The following is a 21,557-nucleotide window of genomic DNA, read 5'->3' as shown; positions in this document are numbered from 1 at the left end:
ACACCTGGCATGATCCTGATACACTGTGAAAACCCCATACACACCTGGCAGGATCCTGATCCACTGTGAAAACCCCATGCACACCTGGCAGGTTCCTGATACACTATGAAACCCCCATACACACCTGGCAGGATCCTGATAAACTATGAAACCCCCATACATACCTGTCAGGTCCCTGATACACTGTGAAAACCCCATACACACCTGGCAGGATCCTGATAAACTATGAAACCCGTATACACACCTGGCAGGACCCTGATACACTGCGAAAACCCCATGCACACCTGGCAGGATCCTGAAAAACTGTGAAACCCCCATACACACCTGGCAGGATACTGCTAAACTGTGAAAACCCCATACACACCTGGCAGGATCCTGATCCACCGTGAAAACCCCATACAGACCTGGCAGGATCCTGATAAACTGTCAAAACCCCATACTCAACAGGCAGGACCCTGATACACAGTGAAAACCCCATACTCAACAGGCAGGATCCTGATACACTGTGAAAATCCCATACACATCTGGCAGGATCCAGGGAAGCAAGGGATGAAATTGCAGAGCCGCTGGCAATGATCTTTTCATCTTCTCTGTTGACGGGGGTGGTACCAGGTGATTGGAGGGTGGCAAATGTTGTGCCCCTGTTCAAGAAAGGGAATAGGAACAACCCTGGGAATTACAGGCCAGTTAGTCTTACTTCGGTGGTAGGCAAGTTGATGGAAAAGGTGCTGAGGGATAGGATTTCTGAGCATCTGGAAAGACACTGCTTGATTCGGGACAGTCAGCACGGTTTTGTGAGGGGTAGGTCTTGCCTCACAAGCCTGATTGAATTCTTTGAGCAGGTGACCAAGCAAGTGGATGAGGGTAAACCAGTGGATGTGGTGTACATGGATTTTAGTAAGGCATTTGATAAGGTCCCCCATGGTAGACTTATGGAGAAAGTCAGGAGGCATGGGATAGTGGGGAATGTGGCCAGTTGGATTAAGAATTGGCTAACTGATAGAAGGCAGAGAGTGGTCTTAGATGGTAAATACTCAGCCTGGAGCCCAGTTACCAGTGGCGTGCCACAGGGATCAGTTCTGGGTCCTCTCCTGTTTGTGATTTTTATTAACGACTTGGATGAGGAAGTCGAAGGGTGGGTCAGTAAATTTGCAGATGATACAAAGGTTGGTGGAGTTGTGGATACCGAGGAGGGCTATTGTCGTCTGCAAAGGGACTTGGATAGGTTGCAGTGCTGGGCTGAAAAGTGGCAGATGGAGTTTAACCCTGAAAAGTGTGAGGTCGTCCATTTTGGAAGGACAAACACGAATGCAAAATACTGGGTTAACGGTAGGGTTCTTGGGCATCTGGAGGAGCAGAGAGACCTTGGGGTCTATGTGCACAGATCGTTGAAAGTTGCAACTCAAGTGGATAGGGCTGTGAAGAAGGCATATGGGGTGTTAGCGTTCATTAGCAGAGGGATTGAATTTAAGAGCCGTGAGGTGATGATGCAGCTGTACAGGACCTTGGTAAGGCCTCATTTGAAGTACTGTGTGCAGTTCTGGTCGCCTCATTTTAGGAAGGATGTGGAAGCCTTGGAGAGGGTGCAGAGGAGATTTACCAGGATGTTGCCTGGAATGGAGAATAAGTCTTACGAGGAAAGGCTGAACATTCTAGGCCTCTTCTCATTAGAACGGAGAAGGATGAGGGGTGACATGATAGAGGTTTATAAGATGATCAGGGGAATAGATAGGGTAGACAGTCAGAAACTTTTTCCCCGGGTGGAGCAAAGCGTTACAAGGGGTCATAAATTTAAGGTGAAGGGTGGGAGATATAAGGGGGATGTCAGGGGAAGGTTCTTTACCCAGAGAGTGGTCGGGGCATGGAATGCCTTGCCTGGGGAAGTTGTTGAGTCAGAAACTTTAGGGACTTTCAAACGGCTTTTAGATAGGTATATGAATAAAGGAGAATGATGGGGTATAGATTAAATTGTCCTTGACAGAGGACAAAGGATCGGCACAACATCGTGGGCCGAAGGGCCTGTTCTGTGCTGTATTTTCTATATTCTATGTTCTATGTTCTATGATCCTGATCCACTGTGAAAACCCCATACACACCTGGCAGGATCCTGATACACTGTGAAAACCCCATACACACCTGGCAGGATCCTGATAATCTATGAAATCCCCATACACACCTGGCAGAATACTGATAAACTATGAAACCCCCATAGACACCTGGCAGGATCGTGATCTACTGTGAAAACCCCATACACACCTGGCAGGATCCTGATAAACTATGAAACCTTCATACACACCTGGCAGTTTGCTGATAAACTATGATACCCCCATACACATCTGGCAGGATCCTGATAAACTGTGAAAACCACATACACACCTGGCAGGATCCAGATCCACTGTGAAAACCCCATACACACCTGGCAGGATCCTTATACACTGTGAAAACCCCATACACACCTGGCAGGATCCTGATAAACTATGAAACACCCATACACACCTGGCAGGATACCTATAAACTGTGAAAACCACAGACACACCTGGCAGGATCCTGATAAACTGTGAGAACCCAAACACACACCTGGCAGGGTCCTGATAAACTGTGAAACCCCCATGCACACCTGGCAGGATCCTGATCCACTGGTAAAACCCCATACACACCTGGCAGGATCCTGATAAACTGTGAAAACCCCATACACACCTGGCAGGATCCTGATAAACTATGAAAGCCCCATACACACCCGGCAGGATCCTGATAAACTGTGAAATCCCCACACCCACCTGGCAGGATCCTGATAAACTGTGAAAACCCCATACACTCCTGGCAGGATCTTGATACACTGTGAAACCCCCATGCACTTCTGGCAGGATCCTGATAAACTGTGAAAACCCATACACACCTGGCAGGATCCTGATAAACTGTGAAATACCCATACGCACCTGGCAGGATCCTGATAAACTGTGAAAACCCCATGCACACCTGGCAGGACCCTGATACACTGTGAAACCCCATACAGACCTTGCAAGATCCTGATAATCTGTGAAAACCCCATACTCAACAGGCAGGAAACTGATACACTGTGAAAACCACATACTCACCTGGCAGGATCCTGAGAAACTGTGAAACCCCCACACACACCTGGCAGGATCCCGCTAAACTGTGAAGACCCCATACACACCTGGCAGGATCCTGATCCACTGTGAAAACCCCATACACACCTGGCATGATCCTGATACACTGTGAAAACCCCATACACACCTGGCAGGATCCTGATCCACTGTGAAAACCCCATGCACACCTGGCAGGTTCCTGATACACTATGAAACCCCCATACACACCTGGCAGGATCCTGATAAACTATGAAACCCCCATACATACCTGTCAGGTCCCTGATACACTGTGAAAACCCAATACACACCTGGCAGGATCCTGATAAACTATGAAACCCGTATACACACCTGGCAGGACCCTGATACACTGCGAAAACCCCATGCACACCTGGCAGGATCCTGAAAAACTGTGAAACCCCCATACACACCTGGCAGGATACTGCTAAACTGTGAAAACCCCATACACACCTGGCAGGATCCTGATCCACCGTGAAAACCCCGTACACACCTGGCAGGATCCTGATACACTGTGAAAACCCCATACACACATGTCAGGATCCTGATCCACTGTGAAAACCCCATACACACCTGGCAGGATCCTGATACACTGTGAAAACCCCATACACACCTGGCAGGATCCTGATAAACTATGAAACCCCCATACACACCTGGCAGAATCCTGATAAACTATGAAACCCCCATACACACCTGTCAGGATCCTGATACACTGTGAAAACCCCATACACACCTGGCAGGATCCTGATAAACTATGAAACCTTCATACACACCTGGCAGTTTCCTGATTAACTATGATACCCCCATACACACCTGGCAGGATCCTGATAAACTGTGAAAACCCCATACACACCTGGCAGGATCCTGATCCACTGTGAAAACCCCATACACACCTGGCAGGATCCTTATACACTATGGAAACCCCATACACACCTGGCAGGATCCTGATAAACTATGAAACCCCCATACACACCTGGCAGGATCCTGATAAAATGTGAAAACCCCAGACACACCTGGCAGGATCCTGATAAACTGTGAGAAACCCATACACACCTGGCAGGATCCTGATAAACTGTGAAACCCCCATGCATACCTGGCAGCATCCTGATAAACTGTGAATACGCCAAACACACCTGGCAGGATCCTGATCCACTGTGAAAACCCCATACACACCTGGCAGTTTCCTTATACACTGTGAAAAACCCATACACTACCTGGCAGGATCCTGATAAACTATGAAACCCCCATGCACACCTGGCAGTATCCTGATAAACTGTGAAATCCCCAGACACACCTGGCAGGATCCTGATAAACTGTGAAAACCCCATACACTCCTGGCAGGATCTTGATAGACTGTGAAAACCCCATACACACCTGTCAGGATCCTGCTAAACTGTGAAACCCCCATGCACACCTGGCAGGATCCTGATAAACTGTGAAAATCCCATACACACCTGGCAGGAATCTGATACACTGTGAAACACCAATACACATCTGGCAGGAACCTGATACACTGTGAAAACCCAATACACACCTGTTAGGATCTTGATAAACTGTGAAATCCCCATACACACGTGGCAGGATCCTGATACACTGTGAAAACCCCATACACACCTGTCAGGATCCTGATAAAGTGTGAAAACCCCATACACACCTGGCAGGATCCTGATCCACTGTGAAAATCCCATACACACCTGGCAGGATCCTGATACACTATGAAAACCCCATACACACCTGGCAGGATCCTGATAAACTATGAAACCCCCATACACACCTGGCAGGATCCTGATAAACTATGAAAACCCCATACTCACCTGGCAGGATCCTGATACACTGTGAAAACCCCATACACACCGGGCAGGATCCTGATAAAATATGAAACCCGTGTACACACCTGGCAGGACCCTGATGCACTGTGAAAACCCCATACACACCTGGCAGGATCCTCATAAACTGTGAAACCCCCATACACACCTAGCAGGATCCTGCTAAACTGTGAAAACCCCATACACACCTGGCAGGATCCTGAGAAACTGTGAAAACCCATAGACATCTGGCAGGATCCTGATAAACTGTGAAATACCCATACAAACCTGGCAGGATCCTTATACACTGTGAAAACCCCATACACACCTGGCAGGATCCTGATAAACTATGAAACACCCATACACACCTGGCAGGATACCTATAAACTGTGAAAACCACAGACACACCTGGCAGGATCCTGATAAACTGAGAACCCAAACACACACCTGGCAGGGTCCTGATAAACTGTGAAACCCCCATGCACACCTGGCAGGATCCTGATCCACTGGTAAAACCCCATACACACCTGGCAGGATCCTGATAAACTGTGAAAACCCCATACACACCTGGCAGGATCCTGATAAACTATGAAAGCCCCATACACACCCGGCAGGATCCTGATAAACTGTGAAATCCCCACACCCACCTGGCAGGATCCTGATAAACTGTGAAAACCCCATACACTCCTGGCAGGATCTTGATACACTGTGAAACCCCCATGCACTTCTGGCAGGATCCTGATAAACTGTGAAAACCCATACACACCTGGCAGGATCCTGATAAACTGTGAAATACCCATACGCACCTGGCAGGATCCTGATAAACTGTGAAAACCCCATGCACACCTGGCAGGACCCTGATACACTGTGAAACCCCATACAGACCTTGCAAGATCCTGATAATCTGTGAAAACCCCATACTCAACAGGCAGGAAACTGATACACTGTGAAAACCACATACTCACCTGGCAGGATCCTGAGAAACTGTGAAACCCCCACACACACCTGGCAGGATCCCGCTAAACTGTGAAGACCCCATACACACCTGGCAGGATCCTGATCCACTGTGAAAACCCCATACACACCTGGCATGATCCTGATACACTGTGAAAACCCCATACACACCTGGCAGGATCCTGATCCACTGTGAAAACCCCATGCACACCTGGCAGGTTCCTGATACACTATGAAACCCCCATACACACCTGGCAGGATCCTGATAAACTATGAAACCCCCATACATACCTGTCAGGTCCCTGATACACTGTGAAAACCCAATACACACCTGGCAGGATCCTGATAAACTATGAAACCCGTATACACACCTGGCAGGACCCTGATACACTGCGAAAACCCCATGCACACCTGGCAGGATCCTGAAAAACTGTGAAACCCCCATACACACCTGGCAGGATACTGCTAAACTGTGAAAACCCCATACACACCTGGCAGGATCCTGATCCACCGTGAAAACCCCGTACACACCTGGCAGGATCCTGATACACTGTGAAAACCCCATACACACATGTCAGGATCCTGATCCACTGTGAAAACCCCATACACACCTGGCAGGATCCTGATACACTGTGAAAACCCCATACACACCTGGCAGGATCCTGATAAACTATGAAACCCCCATACACACCTGGCAGAATCCTGATAAACTATGAAACCCCCATACACACCTGTCAGGATCCTGATACACTGTGAAAACCCCATACACACCTGGCAGGATCCTGATAAACTATGAAACCTTCATACACACCTGGCAGTTTCCTGATTAACTATGATACCCCCATACACACCTGGCAGGATCCTGATAAACTGTGAAAACCCCATACACACCTGGCAGGATCCTGATCCACTGTGAAAACCCCATACACACCTGGCAGGATCCTTATACACTATGGAAACCCCATACACACCTGGCAGGATCCTGATAAACTATGAAACCCCCATACACACCTGGCAGGATCCTGATAAAATGTGAAAACCCCAGACACACCTGGCAGGATCCTGATAAACTGTGAGAAACCCATACACACCTGGCAGGATCCTGATAAACTGTGAAACCCCCATGCATACCTGGCAGCATCCTGATAAACTGTGAATACGCCAAACACACCTGGCAGGATCCTGATCCACTGTGAAAACCCCATACACACCTGGCAGTTTCCTTATACACTGTGAAAAACCCATACACTACCTGGCAGGATCCTGATAAACTATGAAACCCCCATGCACACCTGGCAGTATCCTGATAAACTGTGAAATCCCCAGACACACCTGGCAGGATCCTGATAAACTGTGAAAACCCCATACACTCCTGGCAGGATCTTGATAGACTGTGAAAACCCCATACACACCTGTCAGGATCCTGCTAAACTGTGAAACCCCCATGCACACCTGGCAGGATCCTGATAAACTGTGAAAATCCCATACACACCTGGCAGGAATCTGATACACTGTGAAACACCAATACACATCTGGCAGGAACCTGATACACTGTGAAAACCCAATACACACCTGTTAGGATCTTGATAAACTGTGAAATCCCCATACACACGTGGCAGGATCCTGATACACTGTGAAAACCCCATACACACCTGTCAGGATCCTGATAAAGTGTGAAAACCCCATACACACCTGGCAGGATCCTGATCCACTGTGAAAATCCCATACACACCTGGCAGGATCCTGATACACTATGAAAACCCCATACACACCTGGCAGGATCCTGATAAACTATGAAACCCCCATACACACCTGGCAGGATCCTGATAAACTATGAAAACCCCATACTCACCTGGCAGGATCCTGATACACTGTGAAAACCCCATACACACCGGGCAGGATCCTGATAAAATATGAAACCCGTGTACACACCTGGCAGGACCCTGATGCACTGTGAAAACCCCATACACACCTGGCAGGATCCTCATAAACTGTGAAACCCCCATACACACCTAGCAGGATCCTGCTAAACTGTGAAAACCCCATACACACCTGGCAGGATCCTGAGAAACTGTGAAAACCCATAGACATCTGGCAGGATCCTGATAAACTGTGAAATACCCATACAAACCTGGCAGGATCCTGATAAACTGTGAAAACCCCATACACACCTGGCAGGATCCTGATAAACTGTGAAACCCCCATACAGACCTGGCAGGATCCTGATAAACTGTCAAAACCCCATACTCAACAGGCAGGACCCTGATACACTGTGAAAACCCCATACTCACCTGGCAGGACACTGATACACTGTGAAACACCCATACACACCTGGCAGGACCCTGATACACTGTGAAAACACCTTACACACCTGGCAGGATCCTAATAAAATGTGAAACCCCCATACACACCTGGCAGGATCCTGTTCCACCGAGAAAAACCCGTACACACCTGGCAGGATCCTGATACACTGTGAAAATCCCATACACATCTGGCAGGATCCAGGGAAGCAAGGGATGAAATTGCAGAGCCGCTGGCAATGATCTTTTCATCTTCTCTGTTGACGGGGGTGGTACCAGGTGATTGGAGGGTGGCAAATGTTGTGCCCCTGTTCAAGAAAGGGAATAGGAACAACCCTGGGAATTACAGGCCAGTTAGTCTTACTTCGGTGGTAGGCAAGTTGATGGAAAAGGTGCTGAGGGATAGGATTTCTGAGCATCTGGAAAGACACTGCTTGATTCGGGACAGTCAGCACGGTTTTGTGAGGGGTAGGTCTTGCCTCACAAGCCTGATTGAATTCTTTGAGCAGGTGACCAAGCAAGTGGATGAGGGTAAACCAGTGGATGTGGTGTACATGGATTTTAGTAAGGCATTTGATAAGGTCCCCCATGGTAGACTTATGGAGAAAGTCAGGAGGCATGGGATAGTGGGGAATGTGGCCAGTTGGATTAAGAATTGGCTAACTGATAGAAGGCAGAGAGTGGTCTTAGATGGTAAATACTCATCCTGGAGCCCAGTTACCAGTGGCGTGCCACAGGGATCAGTTCTGGGTCCTCTCCTGTTTGTGATTTTTATTAACGACTTGGATGAGGAAGTCGAAGGGTGGGTCAGTAAATTTGCAGATGATACAAAGGTTGGTGGAGTTGTGGATACCGAGGAGGGCTATTGTCGTCTGCAAAGGGACTTGGATAGGTTGCAGTGCTGGGCTGAAAAGTGGCAGATGGAGTTTAACCCTGAAAAGTGTGAGGTCGTCCATTTTGGAAGGACAAACACGAATGCAAAATACTGGGTTAACGGTAGGGTTCTTGGGCATGTGGAGGAGCAGAGAGACCTTGGGGTCTATGTGCACAGATCGTTGAAAGTTGCAACTCAAGTGGATAGGGCTGTGAAGAAGGCATATGGGGTGTTAGCGTTCATTAGCAGAGGGATTGAATTTAAGAGCCGTGAGTTGATGATGCAGCTGTACAGGACCTTGGTAAGGCCTCATTTGGAGTACTGTGTGCAGTTCTGGTCGCCTCATTTTAGGAAGGATGTGGAAGCCTTGGAGAGGGTGCAGAGGAGATTTACCAGGATGTTGCCTGGAATGGAGAATAAGTCTTACGAGGAAAGGCTGAACATTCTAGGCCTCTTCTCATTAGAACGGAGAAGGATGAGGGGTGACATGATAGAGGTTTATAAGATGATCAGGGGAATAGATAGGGTAGACAGTCAGAAACTTTTTCCCCGGGTGGAGCAAAGCGTTACAAGGGGTCATAAATTTAAGGTGAAGGGTGGGAGATATAAGGGGGATGTCAGGGGAAGGTTCTTTACCCAGAGAGTGGTCGGGGCATGGAATGCCTTGCCTGGGGAAGTTGTTGAGTCAGAAACTTTAGGGACTTTCAAACGGCTTTTAGATAGGTATATGGATAAAGGAGAATGATGGGGTATAGATTAAATTGTCCTTGACAGAGGACAAAGGATCGGCACAACATCGTGGGCCGAAGGGCCTGTTCTGTGCTGTATTTTCTATGTTCTATGTTCTATGTTCTATGATCCTGATCCACTGTGAAAACCCCATACACACCTGGCAGGATCCTGATACACTGTGAAAACCCCATACACACCTGGCAGGATCCTGATAATCTATGAAATCCCCATACACACCTGGCAGAATACTGATAAACTATGAAACCCCCATAGACACCTGGCAGGATCGTGATCTACTGTGAAAACCCCATACACACCTGGCAGGATCCTGATAAACTATGAAACCTTCATACACACCTGGCAGTTTGCTGATAAACTATGATACCCCCATACACATCTGGCAGGATCCTGATAAACTGTGAAAACCACATACACACCTGGCAGGATCCAGATCCACTGTGAAAACCCCATACACACCTGGCAGGATCCTTATACACTGTGAAAACCCCATACACACCTGGCAGGATCCTGATAAACTATGAAACACCCATACACACCTGGCAGGATACCTATAAACTGTGAAAACCACAGACACACCTGGCAGGATCCTGATAAACTGTGAGAACCCAAACACACACCTGGCAGGGTCCTGATAAACTGTGAAACCCCCATGCACACCTGGCAGGATCCTGATCCACTGGTAAAACCCCATACACACCTGGCAGGATCCTGATAAACTGTGAAAACCCCATACACACCTGGCAGGATCCTGATAAACTATGAAAGCCCCATACACACCCGGCAGGATCCTGATAAACTGTGAAATCCCCACACCCACCTGGCAGGATCCTGATAAACTGTGAAAACCCCATACACTCCTGGCAGGATCTTGATACACTGTGAAACCCCCATGCACTTCTGGCAGGATCCTGATAAACTGTGAAAACCCATACACACCTGGCAGGATCCTGATAAACTGTGAAATACCCATACGCACCTGGCAGGATCCTGATAAACTGTGAAAACCCCATGCACACCTGGCAGGACCCTGATACACTGTGAAAACCCCATACAGACCTTGCAAGATCCTGATAATCTGTGAAAACCCCATACTCAACAGGCAGGAAACTGATACACTGTGAAAACCACATACTCACCTGGCAGGACCCTGATACACTGTGAAACACCCATACACACCAGGCAGGACCCTGATATACTGTGAAAACCCCATACACACCTGGCAGGATCCTGATAAACTGTGAAACCCCCATACACACCTGGCAGGATCCTGCTAAACTGTGAAAACCCCATACACACCTGGCAGGATCCTGATCCACTGTGAAAACCCCATACACACCTGGCAGGATCCTGATACACTGTGAAAACCCCATACACACCTGGCAGGATCCTGATACACTATGAAACCCCCAAACATACCTGGCAGGATCCTGATAAACTATGAAACCCCCATACATACCTGGCAGGATCCTGATACACTGTGATAACCCCATACACACCTGGCAGGATCCTGATAAACTATGAAACCAGTATACACACCGGGCAGGACCCTGATGCACTGTGAAAACCCCATGCACACCTGGCAGCATCCTGATAAACTGTGAAACCCCCATACACACCTGGCAGGATCCTGCCAAATTGTGAAAAACCCATACACACCTGGAAGGATCCTGATCCACTGTGAAAACCCCATACACACCTGGCAGGATCCTGATACACTGCGAAAACCCCATACACACCTGGCAGGACCCTGATACACTGTGAAAACACCTTACACACCTGGCAGGATCCTAATAAAATGTGAAACCCCCATACACACCTGGCAGGATCCTGTTCCACCGAGAAAAACCCGTACACACCTGGCAGGATCCTGATACACTGTGAAAATCCCATACACATCTGGCAGGATCCAGGGAAGCAAGGGATGAAATTGCAGAGCCGCTGGCAATGATCTTTTCATCTTCTCTGTTGACGGGGGTGGTACCAGGTGATTGGAGGGTGGCAAATGTTGTGCCCCTGTTCAAGAAAGGGAATAGGAACAACCCTGGGAATTACAGGCCAGTTAGTCTTACTTCGGTGGTAGGCAAGTTGATGGAAAAGGTGCTGAGGGATAGGATTTCTGAGCATCTGGAAAGACACTGCTTGATTCGGGACAGTCAGCACGGTTTTGTGAGGGGTAGGTCTTGCCTCACAAGCCTGATTGAATTCTTTGAGCAGGTGACCAAGCAAGTGGATGAGGGTAAACCAGTGGATGTGGTGTACATGGATTTTAGTAAGGCATTTGATAAGGTCCCCCATGGTAGACTTATGGAGAAAGTCAGGAGGCATGGGATAGTGGGGAATGTGGCCAGTTGGATTAAGAATTGGCTAACTGATAGAAGGCAGAGAGTGGTCTTAGATGGTAAATACTCAGCCTGGAGCCCAGTTACCAGTGGCGTGCCACAGGGATCAGTTCTGGGTCCTCTCCTGTTTGTGATTTTTATTAACGACTTGGATGAGGAAGTCGAAGGGTGGGTCAGTAAATTTGCAGATGATACAAAGGTTGGTGGAGTTGTGGATACCGAGGAGGGCTATTGTCGTCTGCAAAGGGACTTGGATAGGTTGCAGTGCTGGGCTGAAAAGTGGCAGATGGAGTTTAACCCTGAAAAGTGTGAGGTCGTCCATTTTGGAAGGACAAACACGAATGCAAAATACTGGGTTAACGGTAGGGTTCTTGGGCATCTGGAGGAGCAGAGAGACCTTGGGGTCTATGTGCACAGATCGTTGAAAGTTGCAACTCAAGTGGATAGGGCTGTGAAGAAGGCATATGGGGTGTTAGCGTTCATTAGCAGAGGGATTGAATTTAAGAGCCGTGAGGTGATGATGCAGCTGTACAGGACCTTGGTAAGGCCTCATTTGGAGTACTGTGTGCAGTTCTGGTCGCCTCATTTTAGGAAGGATGTGGAAGCCTTGGAGAGGGTGCAGAGGAGATTTACCAGGATGTTGCCTGGAATGGAGAATAAGTCTTACGAGGAAAGGCTGAACATTCTAGGCCTCTTCTCATTAGAACGGAGAAGGATGAGGGGTGACATGATAGAGGTTTATAAGATGATCAGGGGAATAGATAGGGTAGACAGTCAGAAACTTTTTCCCCGGGTGGAGCAAAGCGTTACAAGGGGTCATAAATTTAAGGTGAAGGGTGGGAGATATAAGGGGGATGTCAGGGGAAGGTTCTTTACCCAGAGAGTGGTCGGGGCATGGAATGCCTTGCCTGGGGAAGTTGTTGAGTCAGAAACTTTAGGGACTTTCAAACGGCTTTTAGATAGGTATATGGATAAAGGAGAATGATGGGGTATAGATTAAATTGTCCTTGACAGAGGACAAAGGATCGGCACAACATCGTGGGCCGAAGGGCCTGTTCTGTGCTGTATTTTCTATGTTCTATGTTCTATGTTCTATGATCCTGATCCACTGTGAAAACCCCATACACACCTGGCAGGATCCTGATACACTGTGAAAACCCCATACACACCTGGCAGGATCCTGATAATCTATGAAATCCCCATACACACCTGGCAGAATACTGATAAACTATGAAACCCCCATAGACACCTGGCAGGATCGTGATCTACTGTGAAAACCCCATACACACCTGGCAGGATCCTGATAAACTATGAAACCTTCATACACACCTGGCAGTTTGCTGATAAACTATGATACCCCCATACACATCTGGCAGGATCCTGATAAACTGTGAAAACCACATACACACCTGGCAGGATCCAGATCCACTGTGAAAACCCCATACACACCTGGCAGGATCCTTATACACTGTGAAAACCCCATACACACCTGGCAGGATCCTGATAAACTATGAAACACCCATACACACCTGGCAGGATACCTATAAACTGTGAAAACCACAGACACACCTGGCAGGATCCTGATAAACTGTGAGAACCCAAACACACACCTGGCAGGGTCCTGATAAACTGTGAAACCCCCATGCACACCTGGCAGGATCCTGATCCACTGGTAAAACCCCATACACACCTGGCAGGATCCTGATAAACTGTGAAAACCCCATACACACCTGGCAGGATCCTGATAAACTATGAATGCCCCATACACACCCGGCAGGATCCTGATAAACTGTGAAATCCCCACACCCACCTGGCAGGATCCTGATAAACTGTGAAAACCCCATACACTCCTGGCAGGATCTTGATACACTGTGAAACCCCCATGCACTTCTGGCAGGATCCTGATAAACTGTGAAAACCCATACACACCTGGCAGGATCCTGATAAACTGTGAAATACTCATACGCACCTGGCAGGATCCTGATAAACTGTGAAAACCCCATGCACACCTGGCAGGACCCTGATACACTGTGAAAACCCCATACAGACCTTGCAAGATCCTGATAATCTGTGAAAACCCCATACTCAACAGGCAGGAAACTGATACACTGTGAAAACCACATACTCACCTGGCAGGACCCTGATACACTGTGAAACACCCATACACACCAGGCAGGACCCTGATATACTGTGAAAACCCCATACACACCTGGCAGGATCCTGATAAACTGTGAAACCCCCATACACACCTGGCAGGATCCTGCTAAACTGTGAAAACCCCATACACACCTGGCAGGATCCTGATCCACTGTGAAAACCCCATACACACCTGGCAGGATCCTGATACACTGTGAAAACCCCATACACACCTGGCAGGAACCTGATACACTATGAAACCCCCAAACATACCTGGCAGGATCCTGATAAACTATGAAACCCCCATACATACCTGGCAGGATCCTGATACACTGTGATAACCCCATACACACCTGGCAGGATCCTGATAAACTATGAAACCAGTATACACACCGGGCAGGACCCTGATGCACTGTGAAAACCCCATGCACACCTGGCAGCATCCTGATAAACTGTGAAACCCCCATACACACCTGGCAGGATCCTGCCAAATTGTGAAAAACCCATACACACCTGGAAGGATCCTGATCCACTGTGAAAACCCCATACACACCTGGCAGGATCCTGATACACTGCGAAAACCCCATACACACCTGGCAGGATCCTGATCCACTGTGAAAACCCCATACACACCTGGCAGGATCCTGATACACTGTGAAAACCCCATACACACCTGGCAGGATCCTGATAAACTACGAAACACCCATACACACCTGGCAGAATCCTGATAAACTAAGAAACCCCCATACACACCTGGCAGGATCCTGATACACTGTGAAAACCCCATACACACCTGACAGGATCCTGAGAAACTATGAAACCTTCATACACACCTGGCAGTTTCCTGACAAAATATGATACCCCCATACACACCTGGCAGGATCCTGATACACTGTGAAAAACCCATACGCACCTGGCAGGATCCTGATCCACTGTGAAAACCCCATACACACCTGGCAGGATCCTTATACACTGTGAAAACCCGATACACACCTGGCATGATCCTGATAAACGATGAAACCCCCATACACACCTGGCAGGATCCTGATAAACTGTGAAAACCCCAGACACACCTGGCAGGATCCTGATAAACTGTGAGAGCCCCATACACACCTGGCAGGATCCTGATAAACTGTGAAACCCCCATGCACACCTGGCAGGATCCTGATAAACTGTGAAAACCCATACACACCTAGCAGGATCCTGATAAACTGTGAAATCCCCATACACACCTGGCAGGATCCTGATAAACTGTGAAAACCCCATCCACACCTGGCAGGATCCTGATAAACTGTGAAACCCCCATACTCACCTGGCAGGACCCTGATACACTATGAAACCCCCATACACACCTGTCAGGATCCTGTTAAACTGTGAAACACCCATACACACTTGGCAGGAACCTGATAAACTGTGAAATACCCATACACACCTGGCAGGATCCTGATAAACTGTGAAAAACCCCATACACACCTGGCAGGATCCTGATAAACTGTGAAAACCCCATACAGACCTTGCAGGATCCTGATAATCTGTGAAAACCCCATACTCAACAGGCAGGAACCTGATACACTGTGAAAACCCCATACTCACCTTGCAGGACCCTGATACACTGTGAAACACCCATACACACCTGGCAGGACCCTGATACACTGTGAAAACCCCATACACACCTGGCAGGATCCTGATAAACTGTGAAACCCCCAAACACACCTGGCAGGATCCTGCTAAACTGTGAAAACCCCATACACACCTGGCAGGATCCTGATCCACTGTGAAAACCCCATACACACCTGGCAGGATCCTGATACACTGTGAAAACCCCATACACACCTGGCAGGATCCTGATAACTATGAAACCCCCATGCACACCTGGCAGGATCCTGCTAAACTGTGAAAACCCCATACACACCTGGCAGGATCCTGATAAACTGTGAAACCCCCATACACACCTGGCAGGATCCTGCTAAACTGTGAAAACCCCATACACACCTGGCAGGACCCTGATACACTGTGAAACACCCAGACACACCTGGCAGGACCCTGATACACTGTGAAAACCCCATACACACCTGGCAGGATCCTGATAAACTGTGAAACCCCCATACACACCTGGCAGGAACCTGCTAAACTGTGAAAAACCCATACACACCTGGAAGAATCCTGATCCACTGTGAAAACCCCATACACACCTGGCAGGATCCTGATACACTGCGAAAACCCCATACACACCTGGCAGGATCCTGATCCACTGTGAAAACCCCATACACACCTGGCAGGATCCCGATACACTGTGAAAACCCCATACACACCTGGCAGGATCCTGATAAACTATGAAACCCCCATACGCACCGGGCAGAATCCTGATAAACTAAGAAACCCCCATACACACCTGGCAGGATCCTGATACACTGTGAAAACCCCATACACACCTGGCAGGATCCTGATAAACTATGAAACCTTCATACACGCCTGGCAGTTTCCTGCTAAAATATGATACCCCCATACACACCTGGCAGGATCCTGATACACTGTGAAAAACCCATACACACCTGGCAGGATCCTGATCCACTGTGAAAACCCCATACACACCAGGCAGGATCCTTATACACGTTTAAAACCCCATACACACCTGGCAGGATCCTGATAAACTATGAAACCCCCATACACACCTGGCAGAATCCTGATAAACTGTGAAAACCCCAGACACACCTGGCAGGATCCTGATAAACTGTGAGAGCCCCATACACACCTGGCAGGATCCTGATAAACTGTGAAACCCCCATGCACACCTGGCAGGATCCTGATAACCTGTGAAAACCCATACACACCTCGCAGGATCCTGCTAAACTGTGAAATCCCCATACAAACCTGGCAGGATCCTGATAAACTGTGAAAACCCCATCCACACCTGGCAGGATCCTGATAAACTGTGAAACCCCCATACTCACCTGGCAGGACCCTGATACACTATGAAACCCCCATACACACCTGGCAGGATCCTGATAAACTGTGAAACCCCCATACACACCTGGCAGGATGCTGCTAAACAGTGAAAACCCCATACACACCTGGCAGGATCCTGATCCACTGTGAAAAACCCATACAAACCTGGCAGGATCCTGATACACTGTGAAAACCCCATACACACTTGGCAGGATCCTGATCCACTGTGAAAACCCCATACACACCTTGCAGGATCCTGATACACTATGAAAACCCCATACACACCTGGCAGGATACTGATAAAATATGAAACCCGTGAACACACCTGGCAGGACCCTGATACACTGTGAAAACCCCATACACACTTGGCAGGAACCTGATAAACTGTGAAACCCCCATACACACCTGGCAGGATCCTGCTAAACTGTGAAAACCCCATACTCACCTTGCAGGATCCTGATAAACTGTGAAACCCCCATGCACACCTGGCATTATCCTGACAAACTGGTAAAACCCATACACACCTGGCAGGATCCTGATAAACTGTGAAATACCCATACACACCTGGCAGGATCCTGATAAACTGTGAAAACCCCATACACACCTGGCAGGATCCTGATAAACTGTGAAAAACCCATACAGACCTTGCAGGATCCTGATAATCTGTGAAAACCCCATACTCAACAGGCAGGAACCTGATACACTGTGAAAACCCCATACTCACCTTGCAGGACCCTGATACACTGTGAAACACCCATACACACCTGGCAGGACCCTGATACACTGTGAAAACCCCATACACACCTGGCAGGATCCTGATAAACTGTGAAACCCCCAAACACACCTGGCAGGATCCTGCTAAACTGTGAAAACCCCATACACACCTGGCAGGATCCTGATCCACTGTGAAAACCCCATACACACCTGTTAGGATCCTGATACACTGTGAAACCCCCATACACACCTGGCAGGATCCTGATAACTATGAAACCCCCATGCACACCTGGCAGGATCCTGCTAAACTGTGAAAACCCCATACACACCTGGCAGGATCCTGATAAACTGTGAAACCCCCATACACACCTGGCAGGATCCTGCTAAACTGTGAAAACCCCATACACACCTGGCAGGACCCTGATACACTGTGAAACACCCAGACACACCTGGCAGGACCCTGATACACTGTGAAAACCAAATACACACCTGGCAGGATCCTGATAAACTGTGAAACCCCCATACACACCTGGCAGGAACCTGCTAAACTGTGAAAAACCCATACACACCTGGAAGGATCCTGATCCACTGTGAAAACCCCATACACACCTGGCAGGATCCTGATACACTGCGAAAACCCCATACACACCTGGCAGGATCCTGATCCACTGTGAAAACCCCATACACACCTGGCAGGATCCCGATACACTGTGAAAACCCCATACACACCTGGCAGGATCCTGATAAACTATGAAACCCCCATACGCACCGGGCAGAATCCTGATAAACTAAGAAACCCCCATACACACCTGGCAGGATCCTGATACACTGTGAAAACCCCATACACACCTGGCAGGATCCTGATAAACTATGAAACCTTCATACACGCCTGGCAGTTTCCTGCTAAAATATGATACCCCCATACACACCTGGCAGGATCCTGATACACTGTGAAAAACCCATACACACCTGGCAGGATCCTGATCCACTGTGAAAACCCCATACACACCAGGCAGGATCCTTATACACGTTGAAAACCCCATACACACCTGGCAGGATCCTGATAAACTGTGAAAACCCCAGACACACCTGGCAGGATGCTGATAAACTGTGAGAGCCCCATACACACCTGGCAGGATCCTGATAAACTATGAAACCCCCATGCACACCTGGCAGGATCCTGATAACCTGTGAAAACCCATACACACCTAGCAGGATCCTGCTAAACTGTGAAATCCCCATACAAACCTGGCAGGATCCTGATAAACTGTGAAAACCCCATCCACACCTGGCAGGATCCTGATAAACTGTGAAATCCCCATACTCACCTGGCAGACCCTGATACACTATGAAACCCCCATACACACCTGGCAGGATCCTGATAAACTGTGAAACCCCCATACACACCTGGCAGGATGCTGCTAAACAGTGAAAACCCCATACACACCTGGCAGGATCCTGATCCACTGTGAAAAACCCATACAATCCTGGCAGGATCCTGATACACTGTGAAAACCCCATACACACTTGGCAGGATCCTGATCCACTGTGAAAACCCCATACACACCTTGCAGGATCCTGATACACTATGAAAACCCCATACACACCTGGCAGGATCCTGATAAAATATGAAACACGTGTACACACCTGGCAGGACCCTGATACACTGTGAAAACCCCATACACACTTGGCAGGATCCTGATAAACTGTGAAACCCCCATACACACCTGGCAGGATCCTGCTAAACTGTGAAAACCCCATACTCACCTTGCAGGATCCTGATAAACTGTGAAACCCCCATGCACACCTGACAGGATCCTGACAAACTGTGAAAACCCATAGACACCTGGCAGGATCCTGATAAACTGTGAAATACCCATACACACCTGGCAGGATCCTGATAAACTGTGAAAACCCCATACACACCTGGCAGGATCCTGATAAACTGGAAAACCCCCATACAGACCTTGCAGGATCCTGATAATCTGTGAAAACCCCATACTCAACAGGCAGGAACCTGATACACTGTGAAAACCCCATACTCACCTGGCAGGAACCTGATACACTGTGAAACACCCATACACACCTGGCAGGATCCTGATACACTGTGAAAACCCCATACACACCTGGCAGGATCCTGATAAACGGTGAAACTCCCATACACACCTGGCAGGATCCTGCTAAACTGTGAAAACCCCATACACACCTGGCAGGATCCTGATACACTGTGAAAACCCCATACACACCTGGCAGGATCCTGATACACAATGAAACCCCCATACACACCTGGCAGGATCCTGATAAACTATGAAACCCCCATCCATCCCTGGCAGGATCCTGATACACTGTGAAAACCCCATACACACCTGGCAGGAACCTGATAAACGATGAAACCCGCATACACACCGGGCAGGACCCTGATACACTGTGAAAACCCCATGCACACCTGCAGGATCCTGCTAAACTGTGAAACCCCCATACACACCTGGCAGGATCCTGATCCACTGTGAAAACACCATACACACCTGGCAGGATCCTGATACACTGCGAAAACCCCATACACACCTGGCAGGATCCTGATCCACTGTGAAAACCCCATACACACCTGGCAGGATCCTGATACACTGTGAAAACCCCATACACACCTGGCAGGATCCTGATAAACTATGAAACCCCCATACACACCTGGCAGAATCTTGATAAACTAAGAAACCCCCAGACACACCTGGCAGGATCCTGATACACTGTGAAAACCCCATACACACCTGGCAGGATCCTGATCCACTGTGAAAACCCCATACACACCTGGCAGGATCCTTATACACTGTGAAAACCCCATACACACCTGGCAGGATCCTGATAAACTATGAAACCCCCATACACACCTGGCAGGATCCTGATAAACTGTGAAAACCCCAGACACACCTGGCAGGATCCTGATAAACTGTGAGAGCCCCATACACACCTGGCAGGATCCTGATAAACTGTGAAACCCCCATGCACACCTGGCAGGATCCTGATAAACTGTGAAAACCCCAGACACACCTGGCAGGATCCTGATAAACTGTGAGAGCCCCATACACACCTGGCAGGAGCCTGATAAACTGTGAAACCCCCATGCACACCTGGCAGGATCCTGATAAACTATGAAACCCCCAAACACACCTGGCAGGATCCTGATAAACTATGAAACCCCCATACACACCTGGCAGGATCCTGATACACTGTGAAAACCCCATACACACCTGGCAGGATCCTGATAAACTATGAAAACCGTATACACACCTGGCAGGATCCTGATACACTGTGAAAACCCCATACACACCTGGCATATCCTGATCCACTGTGAAAACCCCATGCACACCTGGCAGGACATTGATCCACTGTGAAACCCCCATACACACCTGGCAGGATCCTGATACACTGTGAAAAACCCATACACACCTGGCAGGATCCTGATAAACTATGAGACCCCCAAACACACCTGGCAGGATCCTGATAAACTATGAAAGCCCATACACACCTGGCAGGATCCTGATACACTGTGAAAACCCCATACACACCTGGCAGGATCCTGAAAAACTATGAAACCTGTACACACACCTGGCAGGATC

This window comes from Heterodontus francisci, unplaced genomic scaffold, assembly GCF_036365525.1.
Source record: "Heterodontus francisci isolate sHetFra1 unplaced genomic scaffold, sHetFra1.hap1 HAP1_SCAFFOLD_49_2, whole genome shotgun sequence".
NCBI lineage: Eukaryota > Metazoa > Chordata > Chondrichthyes > Heterodontiformes > Heterodontidae > Heterodontus > Heterodontus francisci.
The sequence above is the reverse complement of the archived record's forward strand: the minus strand, read 5'-3'. Positions refer to the sequence as shown.